Raw genomic sequence first — 16,918 nt, forward strand, 5'->3', positions numbered from 1 at the left:
CGTGAAAAACTTTCGTTGGACGAATTTTCTTGTAAACTTCATATTTACTGAGATATCGCACTTTGACGCACTAATGAGCAACCCTGTATAATGATTATGATTTGGTACTCTTTCAAATGTCATAATGATGTTTATTACCGCACTAGTAGTTTTTCCAATTTATTACCGCACTACTGCCGTACTAAAACAGTCTGTATCACGGCTTACAGCCTCGTCGTGCAAATCTTCACATGCGTGCGATAATAATATTCATATCCTACTTGTTACGTAAATAAGTATTATGTGTGTAACTTCAGTGAAATTACATTGTACTGTAATTGAAAAAAACTTAAGCAATTAAGAAATAAGCGGTGTTTATTCTGTTGGCAAACACCGGACCTTTGTAGTTAAAAATTAAGGTTGGAGTTGAAGTTAAGCGCTTTCTTGTGTTCCTTTGTCCTGCTTTTTGTCGATCAAATTAATTAAGCTATCGTGAGAAGGGTGAACGTAGTTAAGGTTTTTAGCTTTCCGCCTTCCAAATAGAAACACAATATTTTTAATAACTGAATTATGATTAAGTGTCAGTGTTTTGTAATGATAATAATTTAAGCCTGAAAATGTTCAGTGTACGTTATTTGACTTTCCTTAGTAGAGCATGGACCAATATTTTCAACTGAGTTTTGTTGTTGGTTTTCCAAGCATTTTCTTGCGAGATAACAAAGGGAAATCTTTGAAAGCTTGCTACTTTGTAAAATTAACATGTGTTTATCCTAAATTATTATTTTGTGTTGTGTTTACCAGCTTCGACAAATATTATTATGCTTTTGCAAATAATAATCAAATGTTTACCGCAGTAAGTGCATATTAATTTAAAAGGGAATTTCAAATAATTTTGCAGTTACTGTTACACCGTTAATTAATGCAGCGTTGAAAGAAGTTTGAATTATTTATTTAGTTGCAGTTTTATGCTTAAAATCTCAAATGTTCAATACTATCAGAGCAGTTTATATATTTTACACACACTAATGAATTATGCTCTTATGTCTCGGTTTCTTTGCTGATAAATCTTAATGTAACATTACATATTTATTATGTTTTGTTTTTATCAGAATACACGTCTGCCTTTGTTTTCTACACAAACTCACTTTTCTCAGCAAACGACCCACGCAAAGAGGAAATATGTCGAAAACAAGACGCCATCCTGTTGAGCTCTTTTTAGCGGATCTTTTCCAGTAATTAATTTAGCTCTATTTTGACGAGGGTTAAAGTCAATGGATTGTCTTCCATCCACACTGAAATAGATATTTCTATAGAAATAACCGTAAAATTCGAACCGTTATTCGTATATGAAACACAGACATTATTTGACCATCAAATCTGAAATCGGTAGTTATTTTCAGTATATTTTAATAGAACATTGTATTTAACAGTAATTTTAATGGTATTTAATGGTAAGTATTAGGGTATGACTTTTTAATTTTTAAGTTGCACTCTTTAGGCAGGTTTTATATTAATTTAAGCGACCTATTTTGAAGACGAATGCTTTCAACAATAACCAATTGACTATATTTGCTTGGTTTTAAACTACACAGTTTTATACAATTTTTTTGAGTTTTTAAGTAGCTCATTGGGATAGTTTTGGCTTGAATTTTTCGTTAATTTCTCAAACAAACTTATTAATATCTGTTTACTGTTGCATGACCGACAAAGAAACCTATTAATATCTGTTTACTGTTACATGACCGACAGTTTCTCTTATGAAAAGTTGAAAACAAACAAGTTAAAAAGGTATAAATAATCAAATGAAGTGGAAATGTTATCCCAACTATATCCGTCAGCTAAACTAATCTAGAGATTCAAATCGAGAACTCAGACAAAACCAGGATATTAAATCCTGACAAGGAGACACTAGTTTCAAACAAAAACTTTTGTTTTACCGGGTTTTAAAATGAAGTTACAGCAAGATACTCGTGTAATCCGCAGAAAACCCATGTCAAACTGATTTAGCGCATTAAACTCTGCAAAGAGGCCAGCTCTGACTCGTAAGGTTAAACTTACATTAAATCACGTTATATTAATTTAATTAGTTTGTGCCTGTGGGCAAAGTTTGTGTGTATGTTCGGTTTTTATTGCGCCAGAAGTGCCATCGGGGAGCATCGTAACCTGATAAATTGTGCAAGTTGCTTGTTGAGGGTTTATCGAAAAAAAATATGGGTTTTCTTATAGTATTGTTTTGTTCTTTTGATAATAATAAATGGCTGTCGAACGTATTTACAACGAAAATTTTCATAAGAAAACGATTGTCTTTGCAACTGTTCCAGCGGAGTTCTTAATGGGATAAGGAAATAGGATTGTTCGCAATGTCTTGTAAGTCAAAGGGGATTTAATGTGGTCCAGTTATGGAAGCTGTTATTCCCTCTTGTGTGTATTTAGAGCAGCTCTTAGGTTATTCTTTTCATGTTTGTTTGATTGTACAACAGCTGATTTGATGAATTGTAAATGGTTTGAGGTCTTCTTGTCGTTATAGATCTTGTTTATATGTGTTTATCAGCTGTGGGTGCATTTTCTCTTAGTATGTGCTCGTAATTTACTTTAATTTTTGTTTTTGGTCTGGGTATTTCACTTTTTGACTTTTATTTGTTCGTTTCTCATCTGTTATTTTTGTCCAAGCTGTCTTTAATACTACGGTGCTCTTAAAAGTTGGTTTGCACTTGCTCTTATTGTTCGTCTGTTTCTATGGAACCATATCATTTTGTCGTTTTTAAAAAAGTTCTATATGGTTGAGGTGGTCTTATGGTTTCAAAACGTTTTTATTGGGTATTTTGGCTCGAACTTTCTATTTAAAAAATAGAAGTAGTACTTTTCTAACGTCTTTTAGCGCGTATTGATAAAGCTTGCTCTAATTTCACAATAAATAATTTCTTGCAACGGTAGTAAAGAACTTTCACCTAGAGGGTATCATTAAAAATACTCTTCCAAAAAATTTCAGAGAAAAATTCCAATTAGTAAAGAAATTAATAAAGGCAATTGGCCTTGACGATTTGATAGCAAACTTGATATCGTTCTCAAAAGATACCTAAAAATGACTAAATAAATAAAATCCCTCTGAGTTTACGTTTTTTACAAAGTGTCAATTTATAGAAAAATAAGTAAAATTAATTAATAATTTTGGTCAAATTTAATTTTTTTCAATTTTGATGATTTATTAACTCCTCGGCATAAATATAATGAAAAGATGTATACAATTTTCATTTTGTTATATAATTTGGACAGTTATTGTAATTTAAAACTTGCTAGAAAAGAAAACTGTTTTTTGTTTGAAAAATTACCTGCATTATAAATTATTTTTTGTATATCTTAGAAACTTTTTACAATGCGGTTTTTGACCATCATCATCACCATTTCACCGTTTTTGACCATCAAGAAGGTTTTCTGTGTGAAAAAGTTTATAAACTTTATAAATTTTTCTTAGATTGGTATATCCAGAAAGAAAATTTGGTTATTTTGTTCGGTTTCAATCGCAATTTTCATTGTTGGTTAGATAATTAACAATTTCTAAATAACTTATTCTGATTTATTTTCCTGACTGCGTATAATTTCTAAATAACGTAAACTCAGCAATTTTTTTCAGGTTTCTATTAATTGAGTCTTGCTAAACAATTTATTAATATACTTTTTTATCGGTATCTTTTAAGAGCAATTGCAAAACTGCTATCGAAACATCAAGACAACTTTTAAAAATTTCTTTACTAATTGAAATTTTTCTCAAACAGCTTATGTCTAAAAGTGTTTATAATAATAGCTTCTAGATGAAAGTTGTTACCTGCCTTTTCATAAAAAAATCGTTCTTTATTGTGGAATAAGAGCAACCTTTATCAATCTGTAATAGAAGATGTGAGTGTCGTCAGCGTATTGTATTTGTGTAGCAGTGGTATTGGTCATGATATTATACTGTATGTGTCAAGTCTGAAAACTTCATGATAAAACGCAATTCCTTCTTAAAACAATCGAAATATTCACTAAAGTGGACACCCTTCTTGCCGAATTAAGCACCCACTTTTGATCAAAAATCATCTCTGAAACTCCTAATCTTCCAAGCAAATTATCAGTATGACTTTAGGCAACGCACTTTGATGCAAATAGTAAATCCATAACACGAACACAGCAAAAGAGCTTAAAACCATGCTTGAATAACTAAACCAAAAATAATTGCAATCGGACTCGAAATAAACCTAAGATAAGACCAAAGTAGTGAGCCCGACAGGGAACCAGTCGATGTAGTTCCTTAATAGATAATAGATTTATCTCGTCAATAAACGCCAACTTGGTAATGGGAATTTGATTTTGGAATTTTGAAGAAGAATATGACTTGTCTTGGCGGCCTTTGTTAGGCTGGAATTTGCTCTAAATCTGCCGAAGCTCTCTACAAATATTTGGAGAAAAGTGCTTGAGACTGCGTACTATGCTGTGTATTGGATGTGCTCGCCTTAGGAGGCAGGATATGGGATGAGAGATAAAAAGATCTATTTAGTGTTGATCAATAAAGTAGATAGTTGTGGAATATTTGAAAACAAAGTGTGGGGAGAAGAAGACAAATAAGATGTTGATGGAAGGTGTTCTTAGTGTAGAGTGGACAATGTTCTATAGCTAGCAAAAACTGTCCTCGTATGTTTTTTTCTGGGATTGAATTTTTAGATTTTCCACGGCTGCTGTATTTAAGTTCAATTTCAGGGTGTCTTTAAGCGAAGCTGCAGATTCCAAATGTTATACTCAAATGATCTGACCCGAGTTCATTTGTCACAGTAATAAAAACTCTTAATTTGTTTCAATAAGTTATTAATAATATACAAAAATTGTTTGATGACGTTTTTGCGCTTTGCTTAAATTTCGATATAACTTCGTTTAGTCTCTGTGTGGAAATCCAAATCCTGCAAAAACTTAACTTTTCCTGCTACTTACTATGCTTCTGCTGCTTTTATGTTTCACATTTGATTTATTTCAAAACTCTATGAAACATACTTTTTCCAACAAAAGTAATTTTTATAATGCGTGCTTTTCCAGACGGTTAAACTCGTGTTACAACAAACTATATTAGAGTGTCTAAACATTGATTAAATATCGTTGGTAAGCTTGCAAAGCAAATTGATGATTAAATGGAGCGACACTTTTCCAAAATTTTACATTTTCCTACTAATTAAAATAGCGCTTTTATGGAAAAGTTACTCAGAGAAAATGCACCTTTAATTTATTTTCTCTGCGGTATGATTAATCCGACAGTTTTCCGTCCGCGCCCTTTGGGATTCGAAAACTAAACCAAAACAATCACTTTTACCCTAATTACCCGCCCCAATCATTTTTCATTCGCAAATGATAGTTTAAGCGACATATCACTTAAAACCGTATTTTCAGCAGACCATTAGAATCCATTACGGAAATTAATCCAGACCTAATCTCGGCCCATGTCTCTAATTCGTTACGGAGATAATAATAATGCCCAATCACCACTAACTAATTGCAACCAATTGTATTTGAATGATTAACTAGGTTTCTGTTTGACAGTTATTAAGATTGGGGAAAATTTACGTTTCTATTTCTGCTATCCTTTGCATCTGTTAATATTTATATTTCAGGATTTTCTAATTAATATTTATAACTCAGGGTTGATTAGAGAAGAGTTTATTGAAAGGCCCCCAGCGTTTCATAATAGTCCATACGTTGGAAAAAAAAAGTTAGAAGAAAATGTTAAGAAGGGGTTTTAGAAGTTTTTACAACCCCAGCTTCTATTGCGAAAATTGACGTTATTTTTAGTTATATCTTTAATCGTTATATCTTTAATTTTATCACGCAGAACGTCATCGGTCAGTTTTGTCTTCATATGTCGAAATTACCGTTTTTTTAGTTGCTTTGGCTTTTCTCACATAGAAAGAAGTTATAAAGCAGCGAATTTTTTCTTCTTGCATTTATCTGTCCAACTGTTGATGTATGCTTTAAATAATAATGTTAAATTGCTGTTACTGACTAAGACGGTCCTTTGAATCGTTACTGAGATATGATTTTTTAAATTCTAGCTTCTATTTCTTCTATTTTCAGCCATTTAAATGATTTTAAAATATGTTTTCTTTTGGTAAAATTATTTTCTAACCACCTAACCACGACCAAAAGAAGCGATTTCGTAGATTTTCGACCTTGAGACATTTGTTTCACTCGCACACAAAAAATGTCGAGGCTTTTCATTTTCAGGCAATCTAAAGCTTCCAAAGCATTTATTCTAAAAGTTACGACATTCAGCATTTTTGTCAAAATGAGTTTTATGTACAACTTTTTTTTATTTTAAGAAAGGATTTATGCCAACTTGAAGCATGTTTTGCTTTGAAAAATTAAACATAAAACTATTCCTTTAAACAGCGGAGCAATTTTTTTCTTATCTTTTCTAGAAAAAAGCGCATACAATTTTATTTTAAACTGCGTCTTAGACTTTTTACAGAGAACGACTATAAAGTTAAGAAAACTGATTTTTTGCTTTTTGTAAAACGTCGATTAATGCTAACGAAATAACTACTTCTTAACGACACCATTTACTTCTTTTATTTCAAATTTGTTTTTCACACTTTTCATTTTGTCGTTTAGTTGATAATTTGCTGGGAGGTTTGGTTTCGAAAATCTCTTCTGGTTTTTCTTCAAATCTGTGTGTGAACGTCTGAAATACATTTGCAGAAATGCGCACTTTCAATTGCGTTTTAAATATTTTCTTCAAATATATCCAAGCATGAACCATCCACACATTTTTTTACAGCATGCATTTTTTCCTTCACTTTTAATCTTCTTAGTTCTTCCGATGCCGCGTTAGCTCGATTAATTTTAGAATTCAAAGCGCCTGTCCCTATTTTCAGAAACCTCGATATTTTCTGGAAAATAGAGGCTTACAAAATAAATATGTAATTGTTTAATTTTTATTTTCCAACGCTCTCAGCCTAAATTTGAATTGATAGGATTAATTTATGAGAGAAAAACAGACAGTATGAAATTAAAACATCAGAACGTTGTCCAAGATCAAAAACAGCCTCGAACAGATGAAGTGAAATTAGTGGTATCCACATGGTTGATCAGTGGAAAAAGTATCTTTGTCCTCTCAAGAAGAAATTGTATCTCTTTTTCAATTAAAAATAGGTTTAGAAAGTTTTGAAACAAACCGGTACTTAATCTGGATTAATTAAATAAGAGATTAAAGAGGAGGAAAATCGATTAATAATTTTCGTATAAAAGGTCGGATTCTTGTTCTTCTTGGAAACGAGCAAACCAGGTTCGGATATATGAAAAGTTAATTAGTTTTATTCTAACGTTTATCTAAGCATTTGTAGAACGACCGCATGTTGCCTTCAGTTTTTACAAGCAGTTTTAGAGATAATGCCAAATCGAATTGAATAAAGTATGAGTATAAAAAATGAGTATAAAACCAATAATAAAAACCCTAAGCGGCCCCGATTATCAGTTTTCAAACAAACATASTTGAATTCTGATCCGAAAATGTACAAAATCAACCCTGAAATAAAATAGTTAGTCCCTAGACAGACTGTTAAAATCGTTAGACGGCCAGACTGAAAAAGTTGTTTTCTTCAGGACCCTCTACATAACCGTCTAATACCCCATAAGATTTTATTTGCAAGTTTCAATTAAAATAAGTACCCGAAATATTCTGGAATGGGCAAAAAACTACTCGCTTAATTAAAATTACTAAGTATAGGGACGTGCACATGAGTAAGGCTAGAAAAATTAAAATGTCAGAATTTGCATCGGACGGCAATTCCGGTCGCGTAGCTATGTCGTAAAACCGACAGAAATAAAAATGCTAATGAGAGCTGTTTCTTTAAAAGGTCTCCATTTCTTTAGCACGTAGTATGAAATATAAGAAACGGTTCAAAGAAATGCCAAAGCTAATGGTGAAAATAAACGGAAGTGTACAGTTTACGTGTAAATATTTATAAGAACTTCAAAACTCAGCTGCAATGAAGCTGTTTCGTTTGCGTCAATATCGCACTTGAATAGGAATAGGGAAAGTTCACATATGCATAAAAGTCAGTTTGAATAACCAGCTATTCTAGATTTCAACTTGCCACTTTTGGGATATAAATCAACTACAGTGCCTCTTTGACCATTGAAAATCACCACACATATTTTAAGGTCTCAATTTAAGCATTAATTGAAGCTCAAAATATTAAGTGATTGGATTAGAATGACGATATGCGTCTTGCGTTTTTCAAAACTTCTCAATTTTACCAACTTATTCAAGCAACTTATTCATGCATTAAGCATTATCAATGGAATTTCATTTATTAATTCTTGAATTAAAGTTCATCAAAATAGGTTCTTAAAGAGTAGTGCTTTGTCTGCATTAATATATACAAAGAAATCATTTGCGAATCGAATGCCGCAATGTTAATAACATTATCAGGGAATGTAAAAATCCTGTTGAGAATAAGTAAAGTACCCCTGATCAGAATGATGATGATTTAAAAAAAACCTAAAAACCGTAAATGAATTATTTTATTGCTTCTGTCTGCTCAAAGTCCGCCCGAAAATTATTCTTTTAGTGTCGTATAATAATTTTTTGCCTACGCATACATCTTTCCTTAAAAGGAAAACAATTTTCGATAATTTGCCACTATAATTGCACAGCAGAAGTCGATAATTATATGTGGAAAATAATTTTTTAACCAACAATAATGGTAATTTTAATTCATATATTTTCATTCATTTTAATTTGGGAATTAGTTTTTAGATTGCTCGTATGCATCAAAATAATCCTATAATATGCCAAACTTACCCATGTTGATACTTATGAGCAATTACCCCTAATGGCTTGAATGCACTCTTTACCCATCAGCTTGTTAAACATAGTTTAACTTTGCGAGGACAATATTAAATTTAATAATATGTCGAGTAAACTAATTATAATAATTTTCGGAAATTTGATTAATTAAATTCCGAAAAGTTACTGAATATTATTTTTAATTAGTGCAGTTTTTAAATGATGTTCTGAAAGCAGATGCTCAAACTGAAAGTATGTAATATTGATTACAAAATAATAAGTTTCCAACTAAACATAGTAGTGAAAGTATTAGCTATTTAACCAATTTTTAGAAATTAAATGAAAAATTTAGTATACAGATTTCAACATTTTTTAAAAAGGCACTTCTACCTACGCAGTTCACGACCTTTATTTGGGTGTAACAAACAACAAAAACAAAAATAGTACAGTGTAAAACTTGTCGTTTTTTGTCAAATTCGAGAAATAAAATACGGAACAAAATGTTTTTTTCCTTTCTTTTATGGAGTTTTCTAAAAAATCGGTATTGAAAAATTTTTGAATTGCGATGTAGCACTAATACAATGTTTCCTTTGATATTTTTAAATTATTGACTGAACATCGCAACACTTAGGTCGAAGTAGTTTTGTTTGGATATTTAATTTAGTTTTAGTTACTCAATTTTGACATTTTTTATATACTTTTCTGGAAACCTTAAATTTAGTAAAGCATCGTTTATTTAGCATAGTAATTGAGTACCATTTTTACAACTAACTTTAACTACGGGACAATTTTTAATCGGTTTTTGAAGTGTAACAGTTGAGGATTTGGATAAACTGAATTAAAATTAACAGCACGTATATTCAATGTGCTTCTTCAAGGAGTTTATTAGCTGGCAGCTTACTAAATAACACATGAAAAATATAAAAAATAAGCACAAATTATAATTATATAACATAAAAAATATAAACGAACTAATTATATTATAATTATAAACTAATAATTACACAATGTAAACTATAAAATAAACACATACTAAGATACATAAACGTAAATGTTGACTTGTTTAAAGCCAAATGGATTGGAAAAACAAGACAATGAAAGAATCAGGAATAAAAATAAATGAAACTCACTCACGATATCAAGAATGAAAATCTTCAGCTATATTTGCTTCGGTTAATTTTGAAATTGCTAACGTTTGTACCAGTATCTTTTACTCGTATATTACAGACCTCAAAGCAATTAAAACAACTTGTAGTAATTATTCATATTCCCGAAACTTTGAAGTTTCTTCACATTTATAAGCTGAACGCTACATTCATCACCAGCCACCTCCTGCACTTCCGGATGCGTTCCAAACAACAAGACTAAATCGTCTACTCTTTGAATCAAGTTGCTCTCTTCGTCCTACATACGCTTCAACGAAAAAGTCAATAATAACTTCAAAGCCTAACCAGTGCTTATTCGATTGCAGTAAATTAGTACAGCGGAAACTCGATTAGAGACCTTGGTTTAGTCTGTTGGTTACACACATTTTCTTTGTTTTCTTTCGTGTTATTGTTTTCTATTTTTATTAGATGTTATATCAATTTTACTGCTTTGATAATGAGTACCTACTATTAACGAAATAATGAAAATTTCTGAGGATAAAAAACTAATCTAAGTCTAATGGCTCATCAAAAACCGGTTGATTTTAAATACAGGTAAAACTAATTTAGTGCTATTTAAAACTAAACCGCCAAACTTTAAAGATATCGAAAGATTACCATTCTTAGGGAAGGATTTGCAGATATTTAAAAATACCAAGTTTTTGGGGGTTCATTTCAGTGAAAATCTCGAGTGGTCGTTTAGTATTGACAAATTAATAAAAAAGTTACGAAGTGCGGATTATAGAAAAATGCACGAACCAGGATTAATGAAAAATATTGCACGCGAAAAATTTTGAACCTATACTTAGATATGGTGTGTTTTAAGGTGTTTTTGTAGCGCAGAAACGAATACTGAGAGTAATTTTAAAATTAATTTTCGGAAATTATTTCTTGTTTTCAAATCGCTGAACATAATTACTTATTATAAGTACTTGCGTCATTTATATACTATTTTTTAACAATAATAAAAGCTTTGTATTTTATTCTGAATATGTAAATAAATACAACAGAAGAGCAGCTCAGAAAATGTACCTTAAACATAAATTACATACAACCGAAAAGAGTACGCACTGTCTGTATAAAACGGTATAATAAGTTACCAACAAAGATTAGACTGATAAAGGAAATAAAAATGCTTTTTATTAGCCTGGAACCGTACAAACTCGAAGATCATTTCAGTATGCAGTAAAAGTTTGTATTATTTTTTATTAGTGCAATTTCACTTTGTTATAGCGTTGTAACAATTTCGAAATAAAGATATGATCATTATTATTATATTATTATTATTATTATTAATATAATGGAATTATTTGAGGTCATTGGTCTGCGGTTTTTCTACAGGTTCTATTAAATTTGCATTTGTTTAAAAAGCCTACGTTTTGACCACTTTGTTGCTCGAATCTGTTGAGAAGAATTCAGAGTTCTGAAATTTAGTAGATATGTCACTTCATTTTTCATCAAGCACGAACTTTTTCTCTCTGTCTCTAATTACATGATTTTGAACACCAAAAATGCAGAAATTATTGCAAACTCCGATCAGCTTCACGTCTTAACCTCGTTTCACACCAGTTTTCATCATTTAAAAGGATCTTTGCACCTTACATCACGAGGTTGACTATATATGACTCTTTTTTTCGGCGAAAAAAGGTTGACAAAACGCTTCGAAAATTCTCTTCTTCAAACCATTATTTGACATTTTCAACACAAACTTACTGACAACATTTTTAAAGAGTTCGTGCCTATTTCTAGTGCGGGCGTTTATGAAACTTAACACGGACTTAATAATTTTTACTTGTGAGTAAAGTTAGGATTAAAAACCAGTAAAATTTGCAAAAATCGCTTGAAAAGCAAATTAATTTCTCACGAAAGATAATATGTAAAAAAGTATTAAAATTTTCCAATTACTTCCAAAAATTTAAGCATGTTTTGCCTAAAAATAAAGGTTATTCTAAATAACACCTGGAAATAAAAAAGTGAAATTGTTATTATTTAAAAAAATAAATTACCAAATTTAAATGTTTCATGGTAAAATTTTGCAGTTAATCAGAGAGTTTTTTACGTAGAAAAACTTCTTCACACTTTTTATAGGTGCATTTCCAAATTTTGACATGAAAGATTTTTCAACCTCAGAAATCCTTCGCTTTATGATAAAACATCGTTTAGTTTTGTTTGAACCGACTCATCCACGTTTTACGGGTTCACATAAAAACTTTACGCTACTTTAAATAAAAGCAAAATTATTGGTCAAGTCTCTATTTTCTACAACTGCATCACAATCTTGTCGGATAGATAAGTTTTATTTTGAATTAATTTTTATAATTGCCTAAAATTTAAATGAGCACAAAATGAAAAAACGCATTTAAAAATCTGTAAAATTGCGTGTTTTTGCACATTTTGTTCACATTATTTCACAAACTTACTGCTTTTACTATTACAAGAAACATTGATATCCGGACTCTGCTTATGAGTAACTTCTTCAGTAAGGCTTCTGGTATAAGATAAAGCACTTTTACTTTTTTTGGCAACTTTTGCATACTCAGCAAAATGAATGTCTAGTTATCAATAAATCGTGGATTTCTCGTGATTCTCATGTAAAATCTGCGACCCCACAAGGAAAGAAAACTTAATGCATGTTTGACATTCTTATACCTGGAAAGTTTTGAATAGCAGAATCTAAACACTAACCACAATACTTACGCGGAAAATATCGAATCATGATTTTTTCAAGTAAATATGTCTAATTTTTAGCAATTTTTCCAATGTTTTATTTTATTTTGACAAATTCAGTGCTTTAGACAAGAAGCAACAACAAGAGCTAATATTTTCCAAAAGTGTATCTTGATTATTATCTCGTCGTGATTTTCAATCACCCTGTACAATAATCATGAACTATTTAGTTGCTTTTGAAATGAAAATTTTGAACTTAAAACTAGTTATGAAATTACACTTTAAAGTCAAATATTTAACTGCAAAAGTTATCGTGCTAATGTAATTCCATCCTCTCTGTAGGTGCGGTAATTTGCTATTCGAGACCTTTAGTTAAGGTTTGCTTACCGTTCCAGTTCCTCTTGTAATTGGTTTCGAATTAATCACTTTTGTACTTGCTAACTCTAAGACTATTGGCTTCCAATTGAAAATTCTATATATTTTCATAAGACAATATTTCATTTAGTTGATATAATTGAAAGTACATTATCTAGTAAAACCTTTCTAATGCCATTGCTATTCAGGGAACGTAACCGTTGTGGAAATGCTAAATTGCCTCTTATTGAATTTGATATCTGTATAATCGGGTTAAGACTTCATTGTTCTGTTTTCAAACTCCCTTTCTGCGTTTTGAAGCCATTAAGTATTTTGCTATTTTAATGAAGGGTTTGGCTTGTAAATGAGGGCTGTTAAAACTTTCCGGCTGTTATAATTAGTAGGCTTTGGCCGGCGTACACCAATTGAAAATTATGGAAGTTGTTTTGTTATTGGTTTTGTTCAGGAAATTAAAGGGGCTAATGGAAGTGGTACTAATCAGGCTGTTTTTTTGGGTCAATTAATGCAGCCTTTGAGGAAATTACGTGCAAAGTAACATAGTAAATGCAAAAAAGATCCAGACGAATTGTTTTGCGTTGTAAAATAAAATTTATTATGTGCTTTTTTGCTAGAAATAATCTTACAAAGTTATAGATGGTTTTGAAAAATGTGCTCTTAAATTATTTACCTTTGTTAAGCGTATCTGTATAGTAATGTACTAATGTGCAAAAATTAACAAGCAACGACTTGATTAAAAGGGTGATAATTGGCGTCAATAATCGCAAGAAAGCTAGTGATAAAGTTAAAAGATAAATAAGTTAATCGTAGTTTTATTTTAGTCATTTGGCTCTTTCGTTTTTTCTTCTATATTTCTTATTTTTGCAGGGATTAGGGGAATCACAAACTTTGAGTTTTGGAGTTTTATGACACATGGAACGTTAAATGTTAACCATCTGTAGGCAGAACTATGCTTGGGTTCTTTTGAGGTGAAGGTCTTTGAATGTGCATTTTAATAAATAGATATATATTTAGTTGACGACCTCTACTAGATCATAAATATTTGGCTTCAAAATTTTTGACTAAACGCAATTTTTTTTCATCTTCTTCTTCTGGCTGTTCTTCGTCCAGAATTGGAGATAGGCCCCCCTTAGTTCTGATCTTTAAAAAGTGAAAATTCTGCCCACCAAGTTTATGTCCGGACACCTTGTATTTTGTATCCATCTGTCAGTTTTATTATTATTAGTTAAGTTAACACCAGCCACGTCTAAACTAACAAATTGTAAATATCCAAAACGTAAAAAAGTATTGCAAGCTCGGTTTGCACAAACAATTTATTTAATTTTGGGGAAACTTCCATGCGCTTCGAAGGCGTTTCTTAAGCCTGCCCGAACTACATTTAAATTCACATAATGTATTTCTCTTTGCTCAGCTTCTTCGTGCCTTCATCCTGAAAAACAATGAAACCAGCCTGCGGAATAATTCAATAAGACAAAAATATTACTAAGAGCGAATGACAAAACATAAGCTGTTATTTACGAACATATCAAGCCACTCGACTGACTTTATTCACAGTTTCCCCAACTAGAAGCCTGAGTTATTTGTTTGTTTACAAAATGACAAATATTCAGACTTGGGATTTTTATATCAGTCTTCAACTTACAAATTAACCGAATTCCCTTGTGAATATTAACTAGAACTAATTTCAACTACTAGAGTAGCGATTGTTTGTACTACTAGAGCCGTGTTTGCTCTTAGGAGCCATGTTTTCCCATTCGGCAACAGCCATGTTTATAAGGGAATTGCATTTATGGATATTTAGTGCTAATTCGGTGGTACGTGACGATATATTCCCATTTATTTTACTTAAGTTCCTTCGGATAATCAGCCGCTTTCATTTAGACATTATTATTTATAGAAATATTTATCTAGAAAACTGCACTGTAAACGATTAATTAAATGGAGAAAAATTACAAACGAACACACAACTGTATTCAGCTCAATCAAAATAAATTGAGAAGTGAAGAATAAATTTTATCCTGACAAAGAGAAGCACTGATTTTAATCGCTACCGCTAATTTAATTGGTTAATCTTAAAGGATTATCAAATATATTTTCTTACTTGCTCTTATTTCTCATATAGCTGTGTCTCAACGGTTATGAAAGCTGAATCGTCTATTTCATTGCTTGATTTGCCTTCGGTGCCTCATAAATGTGTTTTAGTTGCCAAGATCTACTTCAATTCAAATATCACTCAACTTCAAAGGCTTTAAACCTTTAATAAAACCAACTTTATGGGTGTTTCAAAATCTAGGTTTTCAGTTTAAGTATATTTAAGCTAATCAAAATTATTACTGTCTGATTGCATCTTTGGTTTTCTAAAGAGTCAACTCTTCAGATGTTTAAGTTGTGATTCTCTTATTTCTTATTAAACATTTTATTGCTTATTTTCCTAATTAAACTCAATTTTTATTATAGCCTCGTCAATTTATTTGGCTGTGCTGAGAGATATTTTTTTTTTTTTAATTTTTTTTGTATTATTATAGCAATCTAGTACAGTGCTGAGAGATATGTATAATTTCGTTTAAAAACTCATTTTACTTAAATTMTTTGTTAAGTACTATCTTTGATTCCTTGGTATTTGAAATATACACCTTCAACATTTTCAACATATGATCCTAAACGCACTGACATATTAATTAATTTTAATAATTAGTAATGAACAAGTATAATATTCTAAAAATGGTCAATAAAAATGCATTTCTAAAGTCGCAGAAATTTGCTGTTAAATATGCTTTGCAGCAATAATTTTGCCTCGCAGATTTCTCAACAAAAAGTGACGGTAATGATCATCCATGACCAAAATAATTCAGATTTATTTATTTTTCCCCAGTTAAAGATTGCTCAGTAAAATGTATCTGCTGGTGTAACTTGTCTTTTTGAGAGCCGATTATGTTCGCCCAAGCTGCCCGAGTCGTTTGAGTCTTCATAAAGTAGATTATGGTGGTAAATAGGAAATTTAATTTAGCAAAATTAAATTAATCCCCTAAATCTGCTCGAAAATCAATTCACATCGWGAACATTTTTTACAGTTCAAAGTGCTCCATTGAAGTGCTCAACTTTTTCATTTCTTGTCAAAGTTAAGTGAGCCGTTCGGTAAGATGGTAACTTATAAGGTGACCACGATCTTGTCTTATACGAAAATTTTATCAGGCTAAAATACGCTCAAGGCAAATAACTATTAATTACAGCGAAGGAAACACTTAGTCGATTATGCTAATTAAATGGCATATATGTTACAATACATTTTCCTAACGCTTTTTATGCATAATTAATAATCAAATTTTTTGTTATCGCATTTTTGTTATTTTTGCAAGTAGTAGTTGCTCAATTTTTATAAAATGTTCCTAAACATGTGTTTACTTTATTTACGGTTTTATATGTTTATAGTTTCAGAAATAAGGACCACTTTTCAGGAATTTATTTACTTTGCTTCATTTATGCAGTTACTCATAGATGAAACTAAAAATTAAAGCTGCATTTGATAAGTACAGTGTCTCAATTTTTTCCATTTAAAATTCTAAATTTTAAGGAAATGCCGGGAGATCAAACAGAAGTAGTTTCAGTCTTATATTCATTTAGTTTTTCTATTAATATTTTTTGTAATATTAGTGAGATTGTTTTCAAATACCTGCACAGAAATATCTTACAAAATCCCATCAAAATGTGTTGAAGTTACATAATGGAGTTAAACAACACTGGTAGTCAATTGAGATTGCATCAATATAAATGAATCGCTGTATTTCGAAAACGGAATACTTGAAATAATAGAAGATTAGTTTGGAAAATTAACCAAACTAATCTTGTTTGTATAATACTATATACAGGGTTGCTCATTAGTGCGTCAAAGTGCGATATCTCAGTAAATATGAAGTTTACAAGAAAATTCGTCCAACGAAAGTTTTTCACG

The 16,918-nt window shown here is 30.9% G+C and overlaps 1 protein-coding gene across 1 annotated transcript in view; it reads left to right on the forward strand.

Annotated features, from left to right (window-relative positions):
• LOC109538354 (monocarboxylate transporter 2) overlaps positions 1–16,918 on the forward strand; it is a 163,262-nt gene that overhangs the window by 52,276 nt on the left and 94,068 nt on the right. The window lies entirely within an intron of this gene.

The sequence above is a fragment of the Dendroctonus ponderosae genome, unplaced genomic scaffold, assembly GCF_020466585.1.
Source record: "Dendroctonus ponderosae isolate FM_Combo_2020 unplaced genomic scaffold, Dpon_F_20191213v2 Dpon_F_20191213_2, whole genome shotgun sequence".
NCBI classification, from domain to species: Eukaryota; Metazoa; Arthropoda; class Insecta; order Coleoptera; family Curculionidae; genus Dendroctonus; species Dendroctonus ponderosae.